Here is an 18,846-nt window from a genome sequence, read left to right on the forward strand (position 1 = left end):
AGCGCTGCTCCTTCATCAGGTGAGTGGAGAGTTGAGTTCACGAACAGGGCATATATAGGCACAGACTTAGTTACAAGATAATGGTTGGAATGTGAGTCTTTACAGGTAATCAAGTCTTTACAGGTACAGACAATGTGAGTGGAAAGAGGGTTAAGCACATGTTAAAGAGGTGTGAATTGTCTCAAGCTAGGACAGTTTGTAAGATTTTGCAAGCCCAGGCAAGTTGTGGGAGTTACAGATAGTGTGACATGAATCGAAGATCCCGGTTGAGGCTGTCCTCAAGTGTGTGGAACTTCGCTGTCAGTTTCTGCTCGACGATTCTGCGCTGTCGTGTGTCGTGAAGGCCGCCTTGGAGAATGCTTACCCAAAGGCCAAAGGGCTGAATGCCCTTGATTGCTGAAGTGTTCCCTGACAGGAAGGGAACACCCCTGCCTGGTGATTGTTGAGCGGTGTCCATTCATCCGTTGTCGTAGCGTCTGCATGGTCTCGCCAATGTACCATGCCTCACGACATCCTTTCCTGCAGTGTATTAGGTGGACAACATTGGCCAAATTGCATGAGTATGTACCGTGTACCTGGTGGATCCTGTTCATCGTGAGATGATGGCATCCGTGTCGATGATCCGGCACCTCTTGCAAAGGTTGCTGTGGCAGGGTTGTGTGGTGTCGTGGTCACTATTCTCCTGAAGGCTGGGTAGTTTGCTGCGAACAATAGTCTGTTTGAGGTTGCGCAGTTGTTTGAAGGCAAGTAGTGGGGTGTGGGGATGGCCTTGGCGAGATGTTTGTCTTCGTCGATGACATGTTGAAGGCTCCGAAGAAGATGTCATAGCTTCTCCGCTCCGGGGAAGGACTGGATGACAAAGAATACCTCAATCGGCCATGTTCCGTGTTTGTCTTCTGAGGAGGTTGGTGCGGTTTTTCGCTGTGGCGAGTCGGAACTGTCGACCGATAAGTCAAGCGCCACATCTTCTTCTTACGAGGGTGTCTTTCAGCGTCTGTAGGTGTCTGTTGCATTCATCCTCATCTGAGCAGAGCTTGTGTATGCGGAAGGCATGTCCGTAGGGGATGGCTTCTTTAACGTGTTTAGGGTGGAAGCTGGAGAAGTGGAGCATCGTGAGGCTATCCATGGGCTTGCGGTACAGTGAAGTGCTGAGGTGACCGTCCTTGATGGAGATGCGTGTGTCCAAGAATGCAACCAATTCTGGAGAGTAGTCCATGGTGAGTTTGATGGTGGGATGGAACTTGTTGATGTCATCATATAGTTGTTTCAGTGATTGTTCACCATGAGTCCGAAGGAAGAAAATGTCATCAATGTATCTAGTGTATAGCATCGGTTGAAGGTCCTGTGCAGTGAAGAGGTCTTGTTCGAAGCTGTGCATGAGGATGCTGGCATATTGAGGTGCGAATTTGGTCCCCATGGCTGTTCCGTGTGTCTGGATGAAGAACTGGTTGTTGAAGGTGAAGACATTGTGTTCCAGGATGAAGCAGATGAGTTGTAGAATTGCATCTGGAGTTTGGCAGTTGTCAGTGTTGAGTACTGAAGCAGTTGCAGCAATGCCATCATCGTGGGAGATGCTGGTGTAGAGTGCCAAGACATCCATTGTGACGGGGAGTGTTCCTTGTTCGACTGCTCCATGGGTGCTGAGCTTTTGTAAGAAGTCCGTAGTGTCACAACAGAAGCTGGGGGTTCTTTGTACAATGGGTTTCAGGAAGCCCTCGATGTAGCCGGAGAGGTTCTCACACAGGGTCCCATTGCCTGATACGATGGGACAGCCGGGTGTGTTGGCCTTGTGTATCTTCGGGAAGCAGTAGAGATCTCCAGTGCAGGGAGTATGTGGGATGAGAGCACGGAGGGTGCTCTGAAGGTCTTGATCAGTCTGTTGTGTTGGCGTGTGTATTCTTTGATCGGATCTGCAGGTAACTGTCTGTCGTGTTCCTGGTTGTTCAGTTGTCGGTACACTTCTTTGCAGTAATCCGTTCTGTTCAGCATGATGGTGGCCCCTCCTTTGTCTGCTGGTTTGATGACAATGTTGCAGTTGGTCTTGAGAGCGCGGATAGCGTTGTGTTGTGCTTGGGTGTCCTCTGCGGGAGTCAGCGGAAGGCTGCTGCCCTCAACTCGACATGCATGCCCAAGCCGTCAGGAGATGCGTCAATGCCAGATTCATCAGCCGCACTCACAAAACAGCCCCGAACGTCACTCAAGCACAACGTTCAGGAGAGTTTCTTGAAACAGTATGTAAATAGCCTAACTCGGGAAGCAGCCATATTAGATGTGGTATTGGGGAATGAACCCGGCCAGGTGATCACAGTTTCATTTGGAGAGCATTTCGGGAACAGTGATCATAATTCCATAAGTTTTAAAGTGCTTGTGGATAAGGACATGAGTGGTCCTCAGGCAAAGGTGTTAAATTGGGGGAAGACTAACTACAACAACATTAGGCAGGATCTGGAGAGTGTAGATTAGGGGAGGCTGTTTGAGAGTAAATCAACATCTGACACGTGGGAGTCTTTCAAATGTCAGTTGATTGGAATTCAGGACTGGCATGTACCTGTGAGGATGAAGGCTAAGTGTGGCAAGTATCAGGAACCCTAGATAATGAGGGATATTGTGAGCCTTGTCAAAAAGAAAAATGAAGCATTCGCCAGGTCTAAAATTCTTAGGACAGATGAGGCCCTTGGAAAATATAAAGGATGTAGGAAGGAATACAAGGAAGGAGCGGAGAGGGCTAAAAGGGATCATGGAAAGTCCTTGGCAAACAGGATTAAGGAAAATCCTAAGGCATTTTATACATATGTAAAGGACAAGAGGGTAGCCAGGGAAAGAGTTGGTCCACTCGAGGATAGTGGAGGGAATCTGCATGGAACCAGAGGAAATGGGCGAGATACTAAGTGAATACTTTGCCTCAGTATTCACCAAAGAGAAAGACTTGATGGATGAGGAGTCTAGGGTAGGGTATGTAGATATTCTGAGTCATGCCGATATCAAAAAGGAGGTGGTATTGAGCGTCTTAAAAAGCATTAAAGTAGATAAGTCCGCAGGGCCTGATGGGATCTACCCCAGAATACTGAGGGAGGCAAGGGCGGAAATTGCTTGGCCCTTGACAGAACTTTTTATATCCTCATTGGCTACAAGTGAATTTCTAGAGGATGTTGTTCTATTGTTTAAGAAGGGCAGCAGGGATAATCCAGGAAATTATAGGCTGGTGAACCTTACATCAGTAAGAAGTCTCACAACACTGTTGGACTTTAACCTGGTGTTGTGAGATTTCTTACTGTGCTTACCCCAGTCCAACGCCGGCATCTCCACATCATGGCCTTACGTCAGTGGTAGGGAAATTATTGGAAAAGATTCTTAGGGACAGGATTTACTCACATTTGGAAACAAATGGATTTATTAGTGATAGACAGTATGGTTTTGTGAAGGAGAGGTCGTGCTTCACTAGATCGAGTTTTTTTGAGGAAGTGACGAAGATGATAGATGAGGGAAAGGCAGTGGATGTTGTATTCATGGACTTCAGTAAAGCTGTACAGAACCTCAGTTAGGCCTCATTTAGAATATTGTGTACAGTTCTGGTCGCCACACTACCAGAAGAATGTGGATGCTTTGGAGAGGATACAGAAGAGGTTTACCAGGATGTTGCTTGATCTGGAGGATATCAGCTATGAGGAGAGGTTGGATAAACTTGGTTTGTTCTCACTGGAATGATGGAAGTTGAGGGGTTACCTGATAGAGGTGTACAAGATTATGAGTGGCATGGACAGAGTGAATAATCAGATGCTCTTTCCTAGGGTAGAAAAGTCAAGTACGAGGGGACATAGGTTTAAGGTGTGTGGGGAAAAGTTTAGAGGAGATGTGTGAGGCAAGTTTTTTACACAAAGGGTGATGATTATCTGGAACACGCTGCCCGGGGTGGTGGTGGGAGCAGGTATGATAGTGGCATTTATTGGGAAACTAGATGAATACATGAATAGGATGGGAATAGAACTATATGGATTCCATAAGTGCATACAGTTTTTGTTTAGGCAGGCATCATGATCGGCACAGGCTTGGAGGGCCGAAGGGCCTGTTCCTGTGTTGTGCTTTTCTTTGTTCTTTGTTCTTCCTTTGTTCTAAAAAGTGAAACTGAGGGGGAATTTTATCATGGCCAATCAACCTAACCCGCATGTCTTTCAGACTGTGGGAAGAAACCAGAGCACCCGAAGGAAACCCACGCAGACACGGAAGAACGTGCAAACTCCACACAGACAGTGACCCAAGACGGGAATCGAACCTGGGTCCCTGGTGCTGTGAGGCAGCAGTGCTAACCACTGTGCCACCTCACTGTGCTACCGTGCTGATTGACATTTATCACATTCCTATTACTCTCTATTACTCTCCCGAGGTGGAGCTGGAAGCTGGTTTAGCTTTGCCTCTTATTATAGGACAGCCTGGTCTAAACCATTTCTTACGATTTCGTCCAGTCCTGTGAAGGCATACATACAGCAGAACGACTGACAGACACAAGCTCAGGCACAGCTATTTTGCAGCTGTCTAAGAGGGGGGCGGGGATAATAAACATCTCCTACAGCAGCTTCTTAATAAATATCACTCTCATTTATGTTACGTTAGTGTACCTTTAAGAAATGTTTCTTTTGAATCATGCTCTCTGCAGCTATAACAGCTTCAGTTTTTTCATTGTTGTTGGGGGGCTGTCTGCTAGAAGTCCTTTTATTGCTGCTTCAATAGCTTAAATGGGGTTTTGTTTGTTTTTACTATGGGCCACAGATACTTTATGGGATCTGTTTTATGACGCTGCATTGTTAAGAGGAAGACTGGTGGTAGGTCATGTGTTTTGGACAGTTTTTGTTTCTTCATAATGAATTCAAGATTTTCCTTTTAATTTGACTGGCAGCAGGTTTAGTTTAGGAGAGGGTGGACATCAAGCTGGAAAGAAGTGTTTCTCGCTCTTTCCCTGGTTTTGGAAATTCTGCTGTTAGCTGGAAGCAAGGTTCCTGGCCTTCGTGGAGTGGAAAATCTGCTGTTGGTGGTTGGCTTGCCAAGAGTCCCTCTTTTCCTGATGTTTTTGGAAGCTGTTCAGACTTCAAGCTGGTCTGTGTGTTAATCAAGAGAGCGGCAGCATTCAACCAAATAAATAAGTTCCAGCATCACGTGAGCATTTGTATTTTCTGTGCTAAACCTGTGGAAAGGGTTTTATGTGGGGAAGTTTTGTTTGATTGGAATGTTTTAGATATATTTAAGGGTTATACAATATCTTGATTGTTCTTTTGTTTGTAATTGGTAAAAGTTATTGCTAGTTTTCTTTCAATACATGTTACCTGCATTCTTAAATAAACTTTGTTTGATAAAAGCTCCCTAGTGGGCCATTTGAATCATACCTGAAGTAAAATATATCATGCTTACCCTAGCCAAATTCAAAGTACAAAATTATGATCCAGGCAGACTTCATAAAATACTTCGGAGTTTCTGACCTGAATTTTAACAATTTATAGCTACATACTAATTAGTGTGGCAAGGTAGATGTAGAGGCTCATTCTCTTATTGCAGGGTGGCATAAGCCTCAGAAACTGTGGCCTCTACATGATCACAAAGGATCTTCACAATACTATCAAAGATTTAGAAGAACAGGTCCTTCTAGAACTAATTTGCCCTGTTTGGCATCTACAAACCTGGCTGTAGATCAACACTGGTCATTGATTATACATTCTAAAATAAAGTTTCTGTGCCAAATACTGCCCAACAGCAGAATTCTGCTGCATTTCTGTCAAAGAGAAATTCTAGAACATAGAACATAGAAAAGCTACAGCACAAACAGGCCCTTTGGCCCACAGGTTGTGCCAAACATGTCCCTACCTACTAGGCTTACCTATAACCCTCTATCTTACTAACTTCCATGAACTTATCCAAAAGTCTCTTAAAATACCCTATCGAATCCACCTCCATCACCACTACCGGCAGCCGATTCCACGCACCCACCACCCTCTGAGTGAAAAACTTACCCCTAACATCTCCTCTGTACCTACTCCTAAACCTGTGACCTGTTGTGGCAACCATTTCAGCCCTGGGTAAAAGCCTCTGAGAATCCACTCTATCAATACCTCTCAACATCTTATACACCTCTATCAGGTCACCTCTCACTTCGCTTCTCCAAGGAGAAAAGACCTAGCTCTCTCAACCTATCCTCATAAGGCATGCCACCTAATCCAGGCAACATCCTTGTAAATCTCCTCTGCATCCTTTCTATGGCTTCCACATCCTTTCTGTAATGAGGTGACCAGAACTGGGCACAGTACTCCAGGTGGGATCTGACCAGGGTCCTATACAGCTGCAGCATTATCTCCCGATTTCTAAACTCAATTCCTCTATTGATGAAGGCCAGTATTCCATATGCCTTCTTAACCACAGCCTCTACCTGCGACGCTGCTTTGAGCATCCTATGAACCCGGACCCCAAGATCCTTCTGATCTTCCACACTGCCAAGCGTCTTACCCTTGACCTCGCAAATGGCTTTGGTCACACGAATTAGCAGAAGCCGATTGGCAAAGAATGGCCATGACCACACCCGATAGTTTTCTATACTGATGGACACGTACTAGATTCCAAAATTGTTCACTCCTTTTTTTCCTACTTGTGTCATTAATCTTTTAAAATGTCGTCGACATTTATGTTCCGCACAATGATCTTTAAGATCTTATATATATCAATGATTTGGGTGATAATTTAGGAGCATCGTTAGTAGGTTTGCAGATGACGCCAAGATTGGAGGCATAGTGGACAGTGAAGAAAGTTATCTCCAATTGCAACGGGATCTTGATCAATTGGGCCAGTGGGCTGACGAATGGCAGATGGAGTTTAATTTAGATAAATGCGAGATGATGCATTTTGGTAAATCGAACCAGCTCAGGATTTAGTCAGTTAATGGTAGGGTGTTGAGTTACAGAACAAAGAGATCTAGGGGTACAGGTTCATAACTCCTTGAAAGTGGAGTCACAGGTGGTCAGAGTGGTGAAGGTGGCATTCAGCATGCTTGGTTTTATTGGTCAGAACATTGAATACAGGAGTTGGGACATCTTGTTGAAGTTGTACAAGACATTGGTAAGGCCATACTTAGAATACTGTGTACCGTTCTGGTCACTATTATAGGAAGGATATTACTAAACTCAAAAGAGTGCAAAAAAGATTTACTCTGATCCTCTTGGGACTTGATGGTTTGAGTTATAAGGAGAAGCTGGATAGACTGGGACTTTTTTCTCCAGAGCGTAGGAGGTTTAGAAAATAAGAATATAAGAACATAAGAACTAGGAGCAAGAGTAGGCCATCTGGCCCCTCGAGCCTGCTCTGCCATTCAATAAGATCGTGGCTGATCTTTTCGTGGCCTCAGCTCCACTTACCCGTGCGCTCACCATAACCCTTAATTCCTTTACTGTTCAAAAATTTATCTATCCTTGCCTTAAAAACATTCAATGAGGTAGCCTCAACTGCTTCACTGGGCAGGGAATTCCACAGATTCACAACCCTTTGGGTGAAGAAGTTCCTCCTCAACTCAGTCCTAAATCTACTTCCCCTTATTTTGAGGCCATGTCCCCTCGTTCTAGTTTCACCTGCCACTGGAAACAACTTCCCTGCTTCTATCTATTCCCTTCATAATCTTATATGTTTCTATAGGATCTCCCCTCATTCTTCTGAATTCCAATGAGTATAGCCCCAGTCTACTCAGTCTCTCCTCATAAACAAACCCTCTCAACTCCAGAATCAACCTAGTGAATCTCCTCTGCACCCACTCCAGTGTCAGTATATCCTTTCTCAAGTAAGGAGACCAAAACTGTACACAGTTCTCCAGGTGTGGCCTCACCAGCACCTTATACAGCTGCAACATAACCTCGGGTGGGTACAATTTTGTCTTTTAAAAAGCATTTTGACAGTTACATTTGTAAGATGGTTTTGGAGGGATATAGGCCAAATGTGGGCAATTGGGACTAGCTTAATGGTAAAAACTGGGCAGCATGGACAAGTTGGGCTGAAGGGCCTGTTTCCATGTTGTAAACCTCTGTGACTCTTATGAGGCGATGTCAAGCTGTTGACATGGTTTTATCCGGGTTCGCTGCTGCTGGGTATTTATTGTTAAGGCCCAGACCAGAAAATCCAAGGTATTTTGTGAAGTTAGCCTTGACCCTAACTTTTACATTTGATTTTGGCATTAGGGAGGGCATAAGGTGTTTCACTCCAAGTGCAATTCAAGTGACCCATTAGGAAGCTTTTATCAAAACAGACTTTATTTAAAAACCCAGTTAGAGCATAATGAAAAGAATTAGCATAACTTCTACCAATTAAAATACTTTGACATGGCAAAGTACAATCCTTAACAGCTAGCTCTCTCTGTTCTAATTTAAAGCAATGCCCACAGACATACATCCTTCTTCAGAATTAGTTAGCATAAAAACAAGTATGCTCACGTGATGCTGGATTTTCAGTCTTTTAACGCTTCTGGACAGAGATCCAGACAGCAGTTTCCAAAACAGCAACTTTCAGAGAAAGATCCATTCTCATTTAGCAGCATCTCCAAGAAAGAAGCTTATCTCCTGGCAGATTCCAATTTCAGAAAGGGGAAAGGAGAGAGACACTGCACTCTCTCAACTCCACAAGAGGCAGCTAAGCTTGAATATTCTGTGTAAGCCCAGCTTCCCCCATCACAGGACCATCCCTGCCAATCATCCCAATCAAACCCCACTCTGCAAAACCCCAGGGAAAAACAGCAGAACAGCATTAGTTCAGATTAAGACCAACAGTCTCACCATTAGAAGCATTTGTGCTGCTGCAGCAATACAGGATGTTGGTAGAACCATTGGCTCTGATAAAATGGCTTGAAACATCCTGCACAGAAGTATAACTAAAACACATTTCTTAAAGGTACAGCAGCATCAACATTAAAAAAAGGAGTCAGTTTGTCAGGGAGGAAGTGGATTTTCGAGGGCTCCGGAAATGGTTTTGGGGATAACCCATTCCTATAAAGGAGAAACTAGTTAAAGGAGAAATTCAGCATCCGAATACTTTGAAAAATCTGCAAGCAGATTTGCAGCTTCTAGACATGGCTTTTACGCCCACCTTTGCCGAACTCTCAGCCCCTGTGTAGGCTAGAGAGGCTGAGGTTGCAAAAGAACCATTTCTTTGTTCCCCAGGTGATTTTCTTTTTAAATTGCAGCTATTTTACTGCACTGTGACACACAGGAGGCCGTTGATGTGGAATGAAGAGACTTGCAGGTTCTGCTCAGTATTCATACTCGGATTTCACCTTCACATGCAGTTGCTGTTTTTTTTGCCATGAGAATCGTGCAGTTCCTGCTCAGTTTCTGCAGTGATTGTCCCTTTAAGGATCCATCTGCAGACCATGGGTCACAAGACCTGGGGAACAACTTGGGGAGCAGGGTAGGGGGAATCACCCTGGTGAGCTCGGGTTTCTGTTCCAGAACCTTCTCGGGAGCTGACTGCTGCCTGAGTGATGCGCGACAATCAAGCACGAGGTACAAGGCTTCAGCGATTGAAGGCTTTTATTGACAAACAATGGAACTATATAAACACGAGTACACCATTCCAGACTGGAGGGGTCCTGCCTGAGCAGAGGGTCTTATACCTCTCCCAGGAGGCGGGGCCCGACCGGGATGTGCCATAACAGCATCCACCACAGGTATATTAATCCCACAGTGTAAACACCCTAACCCAACAACATTATAACAACCCCACAGTGTCAACACCCTAACCCAACAGTAACATTGGAATAACCCCACAGTGGTAACCAACGATGGTTCACCACACTGAGCTTGCAAGCCTCCGTGTAGTTTTTAACCTGTTAATAAACGTGTTGAAAAACGGCAGAATAAAAAAGAGCAAGTCATGACTATGATAGCACAGTGCCTCATTAAGGCACGGCCCCTTCAGGAGGTAAAGGAGAGATTAAACAGTTTGGGCTTATGGAGTTGCTGGAGTTTAGAAGAACGAGAAGGGATCTGATCGAGGTATCTAAAATTTTAAAAGGTATTGATAAAGTAAATGTAGACCAAATATTTCCTCTAATGGGGCAAACTAGAACAAGGGGTCACAGGTATAGGTTGAGAGGCGGTAGATTTAAAATTGAGATGAGGAGGAACTATTTCCCGCAGAGGGTGGTGAATTTGTGGAACTCGCTGCCCCACAGCGCGGTGGAATCTGAATCGCTGAATGGTTTCAAGAAGGAGATATATTTCTAATGAAAAAAGGGATAAGGGGGTGTGGGGAAGAGGTGAGGAGGTGGATTTGAGACCGGGGAGAGATCAGCCATGATCTGATTGAATGGTGGAGCAGGCTCAAAAGGCTGAATTTGCCTCCTCCTGCTCCTAATTCCTATGTTCCTATGTACACCCCATTACCATATACACAGATATACCACATTCAGCATTACACTCAGCTTTGCAAATGGCATCTGATGAAAAAAGGGCAACTTGGATCCGGTACGATAACTGCGCTTCATTTTTCAATGATCTGACAATTATCTTTAACATGTTATCCTCAGACACAGACTTATAATATGAGAGGGAGAGAGAGAGAGAGCTGCTGCCCCTTTTTCAAATTCAAACAGCAAGTGTCTCCTTGTCTCTCTGTAAGCCGAGCTCCGTCTATTTCTCTTACTCTCGCTTCTTACCAAGCAGCCTAATTAAACTCTATTCTGAAACGCCATGGGACTTAAAAATAACAAAACTGCATTAACTCAAATTAAAACAAACATCCCAATAATTAGGAGCAATTATTCTTCTGCATTACCATCATGTGGGCTGCTGGTTGCAGTTAAATAGCCGACACCCCGATTCTTCCTATCACAGTGCATAACCTCACATTTTCCAACATTGTATTCCATCTGCCACTCCTCTGCCCACTCTCCTAACCTGTCCAAGTCCTTCTGCAGTCTTCCCACCTCCTCAATGCTACCTGTCTCTCAACCTATCTTTATGCCATCTGCAAACTTAGCCACAATATCCTTGGTTCCTTCATCTAGATCATTGATGTATAAAGTGAAAAGTTGTGGTTGCAATTATACTGCGGAACTCCACTAGTCACCGGCTGCCATCCTGAAAAGAACCCCTTTATCCCCACTCTCTGGGCTTGAATTTACCATCAAGTTGGTAAAAGTCGAAAACGTGGTCAAGTCGGATGTGAGGCGAATAGCACGATCCACTGCCCGCCTCCGCACCGGTTCCTCCTTTACAAGGCCCGAAAAAGGCCACGATCGGGCGTGACGACCATTTTAATGTATTTGCATGCATTTAAATTGACTTAATGGGCTGGACGCCCAAACTTACCACCTCGTTCGTCCATCCAGAATCAGCGTGAAACAGGCATGCTCCAGAAAAATCCGATTCGAGCGCTCCAATTAATGAGGAGGTAAGTGTCGAGTGCCTGATGGGGGGGGGGGGGGGTCCGCTGCCAATCTGCCTGTGATCAGTGAGGGGGAAGGAGGGATCCGCTGCCACTCTGCCTGAGATCGGTGAGAGGGAAGGGGGGATCCACTGCCACTCTACCTGAGATCGGTGAGAGGGAAGGGGGGATCCACTGCCACTCTGCCTGAGATCAATGGGGAGGAAAGGGGGGAGGGGCCTGTGATTGGTCTGGGTGGTGGGGGGATGGGGGGATAAGGGGGTCAGTAATGTTGGGGGAGGGGTGGAGCAATGTCTGTGGGGGCCAGGGGGAGGCATTATCCGGCCCAGGTGGGATGTGGCAGGGGAAAAGCATTGTATCTTTATTATTTTCTGCGCATGCGCAGTTGGAGGCGCCGATTGGAGCCTCAGTGTTTCGGGTGCGTTAAGCCCCGCCCACAGCTTGTACAGCGTGATTCGGACTCACTGATATTTTTGCAGGCAGAGTGTGTATGGGTGTGCACCTGAGAACGGGTCTAAAAGTCGGATCTGAAACACTCCCAGTTTCAAGTCCGCCCAGAACTTAGAATCAAAATGGTAAAATAGGGCCCTTTGCCTTCTGTCAGTCAGCCAATCTTCTATCCATGCTAGTACAATGCCTCTAACACCATGAGCTCTTATCTTATTCAGCAGCCTCTTGTGCGGCACCTTGTCAAATGCCTTCTGGAAATCCAAGTAGGTAACACCCACTGGCTCTCCTTTATCTAACCTGCTTGTTACCTTCTCAAAGGATTCAAACAGATATGTCAGGCATGACCTCCCCTTGACAAAACCATTTGGCATGTCAGCTACGACTCTCACCAACTTTTACAGATGCACCATAGAAAGCATTCTTTTGGGTTGTATCACAGCTTGTGCCCAAGACCACAAGGAACAACAAAAGATCATGAATGTAACTCAATCCATTACACAAACCAGCTTCCCATCCATCGACTCTTTCCACACTTCCCGCTGCCTCAGCAAAGCAGCCAGCATAATTAAGGACCCCACGCATCCCGGACATCCTCTCTTCCACCTTCTTCCATCGGGAAAAAGATACAAAAGTCTGAGGTCACGTACCAACCAACTCAAGAAGAGCTTCTTCCCTGCTGCTGTCAGACTTTTGAATGGACTTAACTTGCATTAAGTTGATCTTTCTCTACACCCTAGCTATGACTGTAACACTACATTCTGCACTCTCTCCTTTCCTTCTCTATGAACGGTATGCTTTGTCTGTATAGTGCGCAAGAAACAATACTTTTCACTGTATGCTAATACACGTGGCAATAATAAATCAAATCAAATCAAAATGCTGGCTTTGCCCTATTTTATCATGCACTTCCAAGTACTCCAATATTTCATCCTTAATAATGGATTCTAAAATCTTACCAATGACTGAGGTCAAACTAACCAGCCAGTAATTTCCCGTCTTTTGTCTCTCTCTTTTCTTAAACAGGGGTGTTACATTATTGATTTTCCAGTCCTCTGGGACCCTTCCTGACTCCGGTGATTCCTGAAAGATCACCACTAATGCCTCCACAATCCCGTTCAGGACTCTGGAGTGTAGTCCATCTGGTCCAGTTTATTTACCCACCTTCAGGCCTTTCAGCTTCCTAGCATCTTCTCCTTAGTAATGGCCACCACACTCACCTGTGCCTGACTCTGTTGAATCTGTGGTATGTTACTGGTGTCTTGCACTGAGAAGACTGACACAGAGTACGCAATCAGTTGCTCCGCCATTCCTTTGTTCCTCATTACTACTTCTCCAGCGTCATTTTCCAGTGGTCCAGTGTCCACTCTTGCCTCACTCCTACCCTTTATATATCTAAAAAAAACTCTTGCAATTTTCCTTTATATTACTGGCTAGCTTACCTTCATATTTCATCTTCTCCCCCTTTATTGCTTTTTTAGCTGTCCTCTGTTTTTTTCTTAAAGGCTTCCCAATCCCCTGGCTTCCCACTAATTTTCACCACATTGTATGCTTTTTCTTTTGCTTTTATGCTGTCCCTGACTTCCCTTGTCAGCCATGGTTGCCTCACCCTCCCCTGAGTATGCTTCTTCCTCCTTGGAATTGAATTCTGCTGTGTCTCCCGAATTACTCCCAGGAACTCCTGCCACTGCTGCTCCACAATCTTTCCTGCTAGGCTCCTCCCCAAATCAACTCTGGTTCTCCCTCATACCTCTGTAATTGCCTTTACTCAACTGTAATAACATTACATCTGATTTCAGCTTCTCTCTGTGAGGGCAATAGACTTAAGAGCCTTATGATATCTATTCATATGTCCCTACTAAAGCTTCAGTCTAATCAAGTCCCTTGGTCAGAGTATGGGGATTCTTTCCTGGATGACAGTGGTCTCCGTACAGTGCGTGTACAAGTCTTTGCTAGACTTACATCTCATGCCATGTTTCATAACATTAATTCCTTTTACCACTGACAGAACTATATTCGGGAATACAGTTTGGCTGACTAATATGAAATGGAGACTAGATATACTTCTTAATAAAACAAACAGAAATTTATTGTACACAATGGAAAATATTTAAATTGGGTCTTAACAAGTCCTCTGGATTATTTTGGGTTTTAGTACATAGAACATAGAACATAGAAAGCCACAGCACAAACAGGCCCTTCGGCCTACAAGTTGTGCTGATCATATCCCTACCTCTAGGCCTATCTATAGCCCTCAATCCCATTAAATCCCATGTACTCATCCAGAAGTCTCTTAAAAGACCCCAACGAGTTTGCCTCCACCACCACCGACGTCAGCCGATTCCACTCACCCACCACCCTCTGAGTGAAAAACTTACCCCTGACATCTCCTCTGTACCTACCCCCCAGCACCTTAAGCCATGGATAGTAATTGAGCAGTGGGCATTTTTAAGTGAGTTGAAACTCCAACGTGTTCCAGGTCATCAGACAGCTAAAACATTTGGAGAATTAAGGTAACACTTTGTTTTAAATTTATCAGGGATAGTCTAAGAGAAGTCTGTAGCATGTTTTTTTTTATTCATTTGTGAGATACGGGCATCATTGGCTGGCCAGCATTTATTGCCCATCCTAATTGCCCTTGCAGTTGAGGGTCAACCACATTGCTGTGACTCTGGCGTCACATGTATGCCAGACCAGGTAAGGACGGCAGATTTCCTTCCCTAAAGGACATTAGTGAACCAAATGGGTTTTTCTGACAATTGACAATGGTTTCATGGTCATCGGTAGATTCTTAATTCCAGATTTTTTTTATTCAATTCAAATTCCACTATCTGCCATGGAGGGATTGGAACTCGGGTTCCCAGAACATTAGCTGAGTTCTTGGATTAATAATCTAGCGATAATACTGCTAAGCCATCACCTCCCCTAAGAGTAAGAGTTATCTCTAAATACTGGATTAGAACTAAGATTATTCTTTTCATCTTTCTATAATCTTTAACGTTGTGATGTACTTATCCACTTGAAGTGCATTGAAAGTTATGGTTCTTTCACAAATTTGTAAATAAGTTAATAAAGCTTAACATCTCACACATTAATCTGTATGGAACTATAAGAACCCCCTTTCCTATACACTCCAAGGTGAGAGGAACAATCTTCTAAAGAGAGACCTGTGGATCTTTCTAATATCTGGATAATTCAAATTATTAAAACAGCTATCTGGAAGGAGGTCGTTCACTTGCTTGGATCCAAAAGAAGTATCTGAAGGAAGTGGCTATATTCATCTCAAGGGAAGATGATTGTGAGTGAGTACTCCTGATCTGGGGTGGCTCTAAAAAGTGGTTCAAGTTATAATCCATTTCAAAACAGTGTCTGATCTTGTCAGTGATGCCCACACCCCATGAAAAAGTCTTTAAAAAGCAATAAAATAATTGAATGGTGGAACAGGTGACTACTCCAGCTCCGATGCCCAAGTGAAGCCATGGTACGTGAGGTAATGCATTTGGGAAGGTGTAATACAGATTGGAAATATACAGTAAATGGCAGAACCCTTAAGAGTATTGATAGGCAGAGGGATCTGGGTGTACAGGTACACAAGTCACTGAAAGTGGCAATGCAGGTGGAGAAGATAGTCAAGAAGGCATACGGCATGCTTGCCTTCATTGGCTGGGGCATTGAGTTTAAAAACTAGCAAGTCATGTTGCAGCTTTATAGAACCTTAGTTAGACCGCACTTGGAATATAGGGCCCGATTTTACCATTTTCATTCTAAGTGCTGAATCTGGGCGTAATGCAGATCCGACTTGGAAATCTGCTTTCTGGCACTCCCATACGCACTCAGCCTGAAAAACACATCGCGGGTCCCATTCGCGCTGTGGGCAGGGCCTAGTGCAACCAAAACAATCGGAGCTCTGAACTGCGCATGCGCAGTTAGAAAAAAATTTGAAAAAGCGCGCCCGTGTCAGATCGCTCCCAGGCTGCAGAAAGTGGAGAAAGCGGCCCGGGAGCAAAAAGCGGGAGCGATGGCCCCCACACACATCACTGTCCCCCTTATCCACCCCCCCCCCACTACCCACACACATCACTGTCCCCCTTATCCCCCCCACTACCCACACACATCACTGTCCCCCTTAACCCCCCCCCACTACCCACACACATCACTGTCCCCCTTATCCACCCCCCCCACTACCCACACACATCGCTGTCCCCCTTATCCACCCCCCCCACTACCCACACACATCGCTGTCCCCCTTATCCCCCCCACTACCCACACACATCACTGTCCCCCTTATCCACCCCCCCCCACTACCCACACATATCACTGTCCCCCTTATCCACCCCCCCCCACTACCCACACACTTCGCTGTCCCCCTTATCCCCCCCACTACCCATACACATCACTGTCCCCCTTATCCCCCCCCACTACCCAGACCGATCGCCACCTCTGCCCCCCCTGCCCCCCCCCCACCAATCGCCCGCAGAGTGGCAGTGGACCCCCCTGCCCCCCCCCCCCTACCCACCCCCCTCACCAGAGATATATCTGACCCCCCCCCAGGGATCCATCTGACCCCCCCCAGCAGAGATCCATCTGCCGCCCCCCCCCTCCACACCAGTGTGCAATCGGGCCTGCCCCCACCCCCCCTCCCCCAGCAGAGATACATCTTACCCACCTCTCTCCCCCCCCCCAGAGAATGATCGGACCTCTCTCCCCCCCCTCCCCCCAGAGAATGATCTGACCTCTCTCCCCACCCCCCGCCCAGAGAATGGTCTGGCCTCAATCACCTCCTCCCCCCCCCCACAACAGAGGAACATCTGACCCGCCTCCTCCTCCCTCCCCACGAGACAACGATCGGCCCTGCCCCCCCCACACCACCAGACAACGATCGGCCCTCTCCCCCCCTCCCCCAGCCAGAGATACATCTGACCCGCCTCCTCCTCCTTCTCCCCCCCCCCCCTCAACTAGACAACGATCTAGCCTCACTTCCCTCCCCCCCCCCCGCCAACCAGAGAATGATCTGACCCGCCTCCCTCATCCCCCCCACCACCGATCTGAGTCAGAGAGCTGTTGGAAGCCCTGAATGCGCTCTTCAGAAGCTGGAGCGCCTGATTCAGACTTTCATTTGGCAGGTCCATTACAACACGGTTCCGGATTGGCGAACGCGATGGTAAAGGGGGAAATGCTGATAAGGTTGGGCAGGCAGTTCATTAATTCAATTTAAATGCATGCAAATGCAAATGCATTTAAATCACCGTTGCGCCCGTTTTGGGTGCGAATCGAATCGCCACCATTCCCGGGTTTCGGTAAAGTGGCAATCTGCATGGACGCGGGCGTGGATTGCGTTAATGGCCTCACACCCAACTTTACCACATTTACGCGCCCAAAAACGGGCGTGACGCAATGGTAAAATTGGGCCCATAGTGTTCAATTCTGGTCGCCACACTACCAGAAGGATGTCGAGGCTTTGGAGAGGATACAGAAAAGATTTACCAGGATGTTGCCTGGTATGGAGGGCATTAGCTATGAGGAGAGGTTGGATAAACTTGGTTTGTTCTCACTGGAACGACAGAAGTTGAGGGGCGACCTGATAGACGTCTACAAGATTATGAGAGGCATGGACAGAGTGGATAGTCAGAAGCTTTATCCCAGGGTGGAAGAGTCAATTACTAGAGGGCATAGGTTTAAGGTGCGCGGGGCAAGATTTAAAGGAGATGTACGAGGCAGATTTTTTTACACAAAGAGTAGTGGATGCCTGGAACTCGTTGCCGGGGGAGGTAGTGGAAGCGGATACGGTGGTGACTTTTAAGGGACGTCTTGACAAGTACATGAATGAGATGGGAATAGAAGGATGTGGTCCCCGGATGGGTAGGAGGCTTTAGTTAAGTCGGGCAGCATGGTCGGCGCAGACTTGTAGGGCCGAAGGGCCTGTTCCTGTGCTGTAATTTTCTTTGTTCTTTGTTCTTTGTTCTACATACGCTGACGTGTTGCTTTCTTTAAACCACTCACCACTCTGAGTAATGTAAAACAAATGGAAGACAATGCTATTGCACTGTTAATGTATTAAGTATGCTTAATTAGACTTTTCATCAATACTCAGTAACCAACCTGAATTTGGAAATGATTGAATTGAGAGACAAGAGCAGAATATTATTTGCATTTCTTGCCTATGGAAAATAATTCTTGAATTATGCCAGATCAGGTGCAGGTGAGTGTGGCAACTGTGCTTTGCTATTGTTAAGAAATCCAAGCTTAACCTCGTTGTTAAGATCTGGGCGGGTTGTGGTGAAATCAATGGATTCGGTCTTGGGATGGGATTTTCTGGCCGCGCTTGCCCCAAGACTGGAAAACCCTGCCTGAGGTCTATGGACATTTGCATGGTCCGTGTCCCGCCTGCTCCAAATCCCGTGGGGGTGGGACGGGAAAATTCTGCATGTGTTCTCATTTACCATGATGTGGAGATGCCGGCATTGGCCTGGGGTGGGCACAGTAAGAAGTCTCACAACACTAACGCCTGGTGTTTAACCTGGACTTCTTACTGTCATTTACCATTGATTGTGTAGTGTGGTGCATTCAACTACAGTTTGCCTGTTAATTCACTTGTTCCTCATATTAACCCTGGAATGTTAGAGCATACAGCAGATATTGTAAGTTGTTTTACCTTTCTGAGCGTTATACTAAAGTTTAATTTTGTCCGTTCCAAGAACCATGGAATCTTGCAGCTTTATTCACTTGGTAACTATCTCGAATCTCAAACTTTACCTTCGTTAAATAAAACATTATTGGTCCTTAACTGGGTTGTACAAAATCCCAAGAGCCTGGCCAAGGATTTTAACATATATTGGGGACACTTGCAGGGTTTTGAATCAATAAACATGAGTATTGGTACTTGCCACGGTTGAGACTGCTAAGATTTCCACAGTGAATTATAAGATACTAATTGAAAAGCAGAATGGTTTTGTCAATTACTATAATGTTTCTGAAGAGGGAAGATTTATCCCAAAGTGA

This window comes from Mustelus asterias, chromosome 2 (assembly GCF_964213995.1).
Source record: "Mustelus asterias chromosome 2, sMusAst1.hap1.1, whole genome shotgun sequence".
In the NCBI taxonomy this organism is placed as follows: domain Eukaryota; kingdom Metazoa; phylum Chordata; class Chondrichthyes; order Carcharhiniformes; family Triakidae; genus Mustelus; species Mustelus asterias.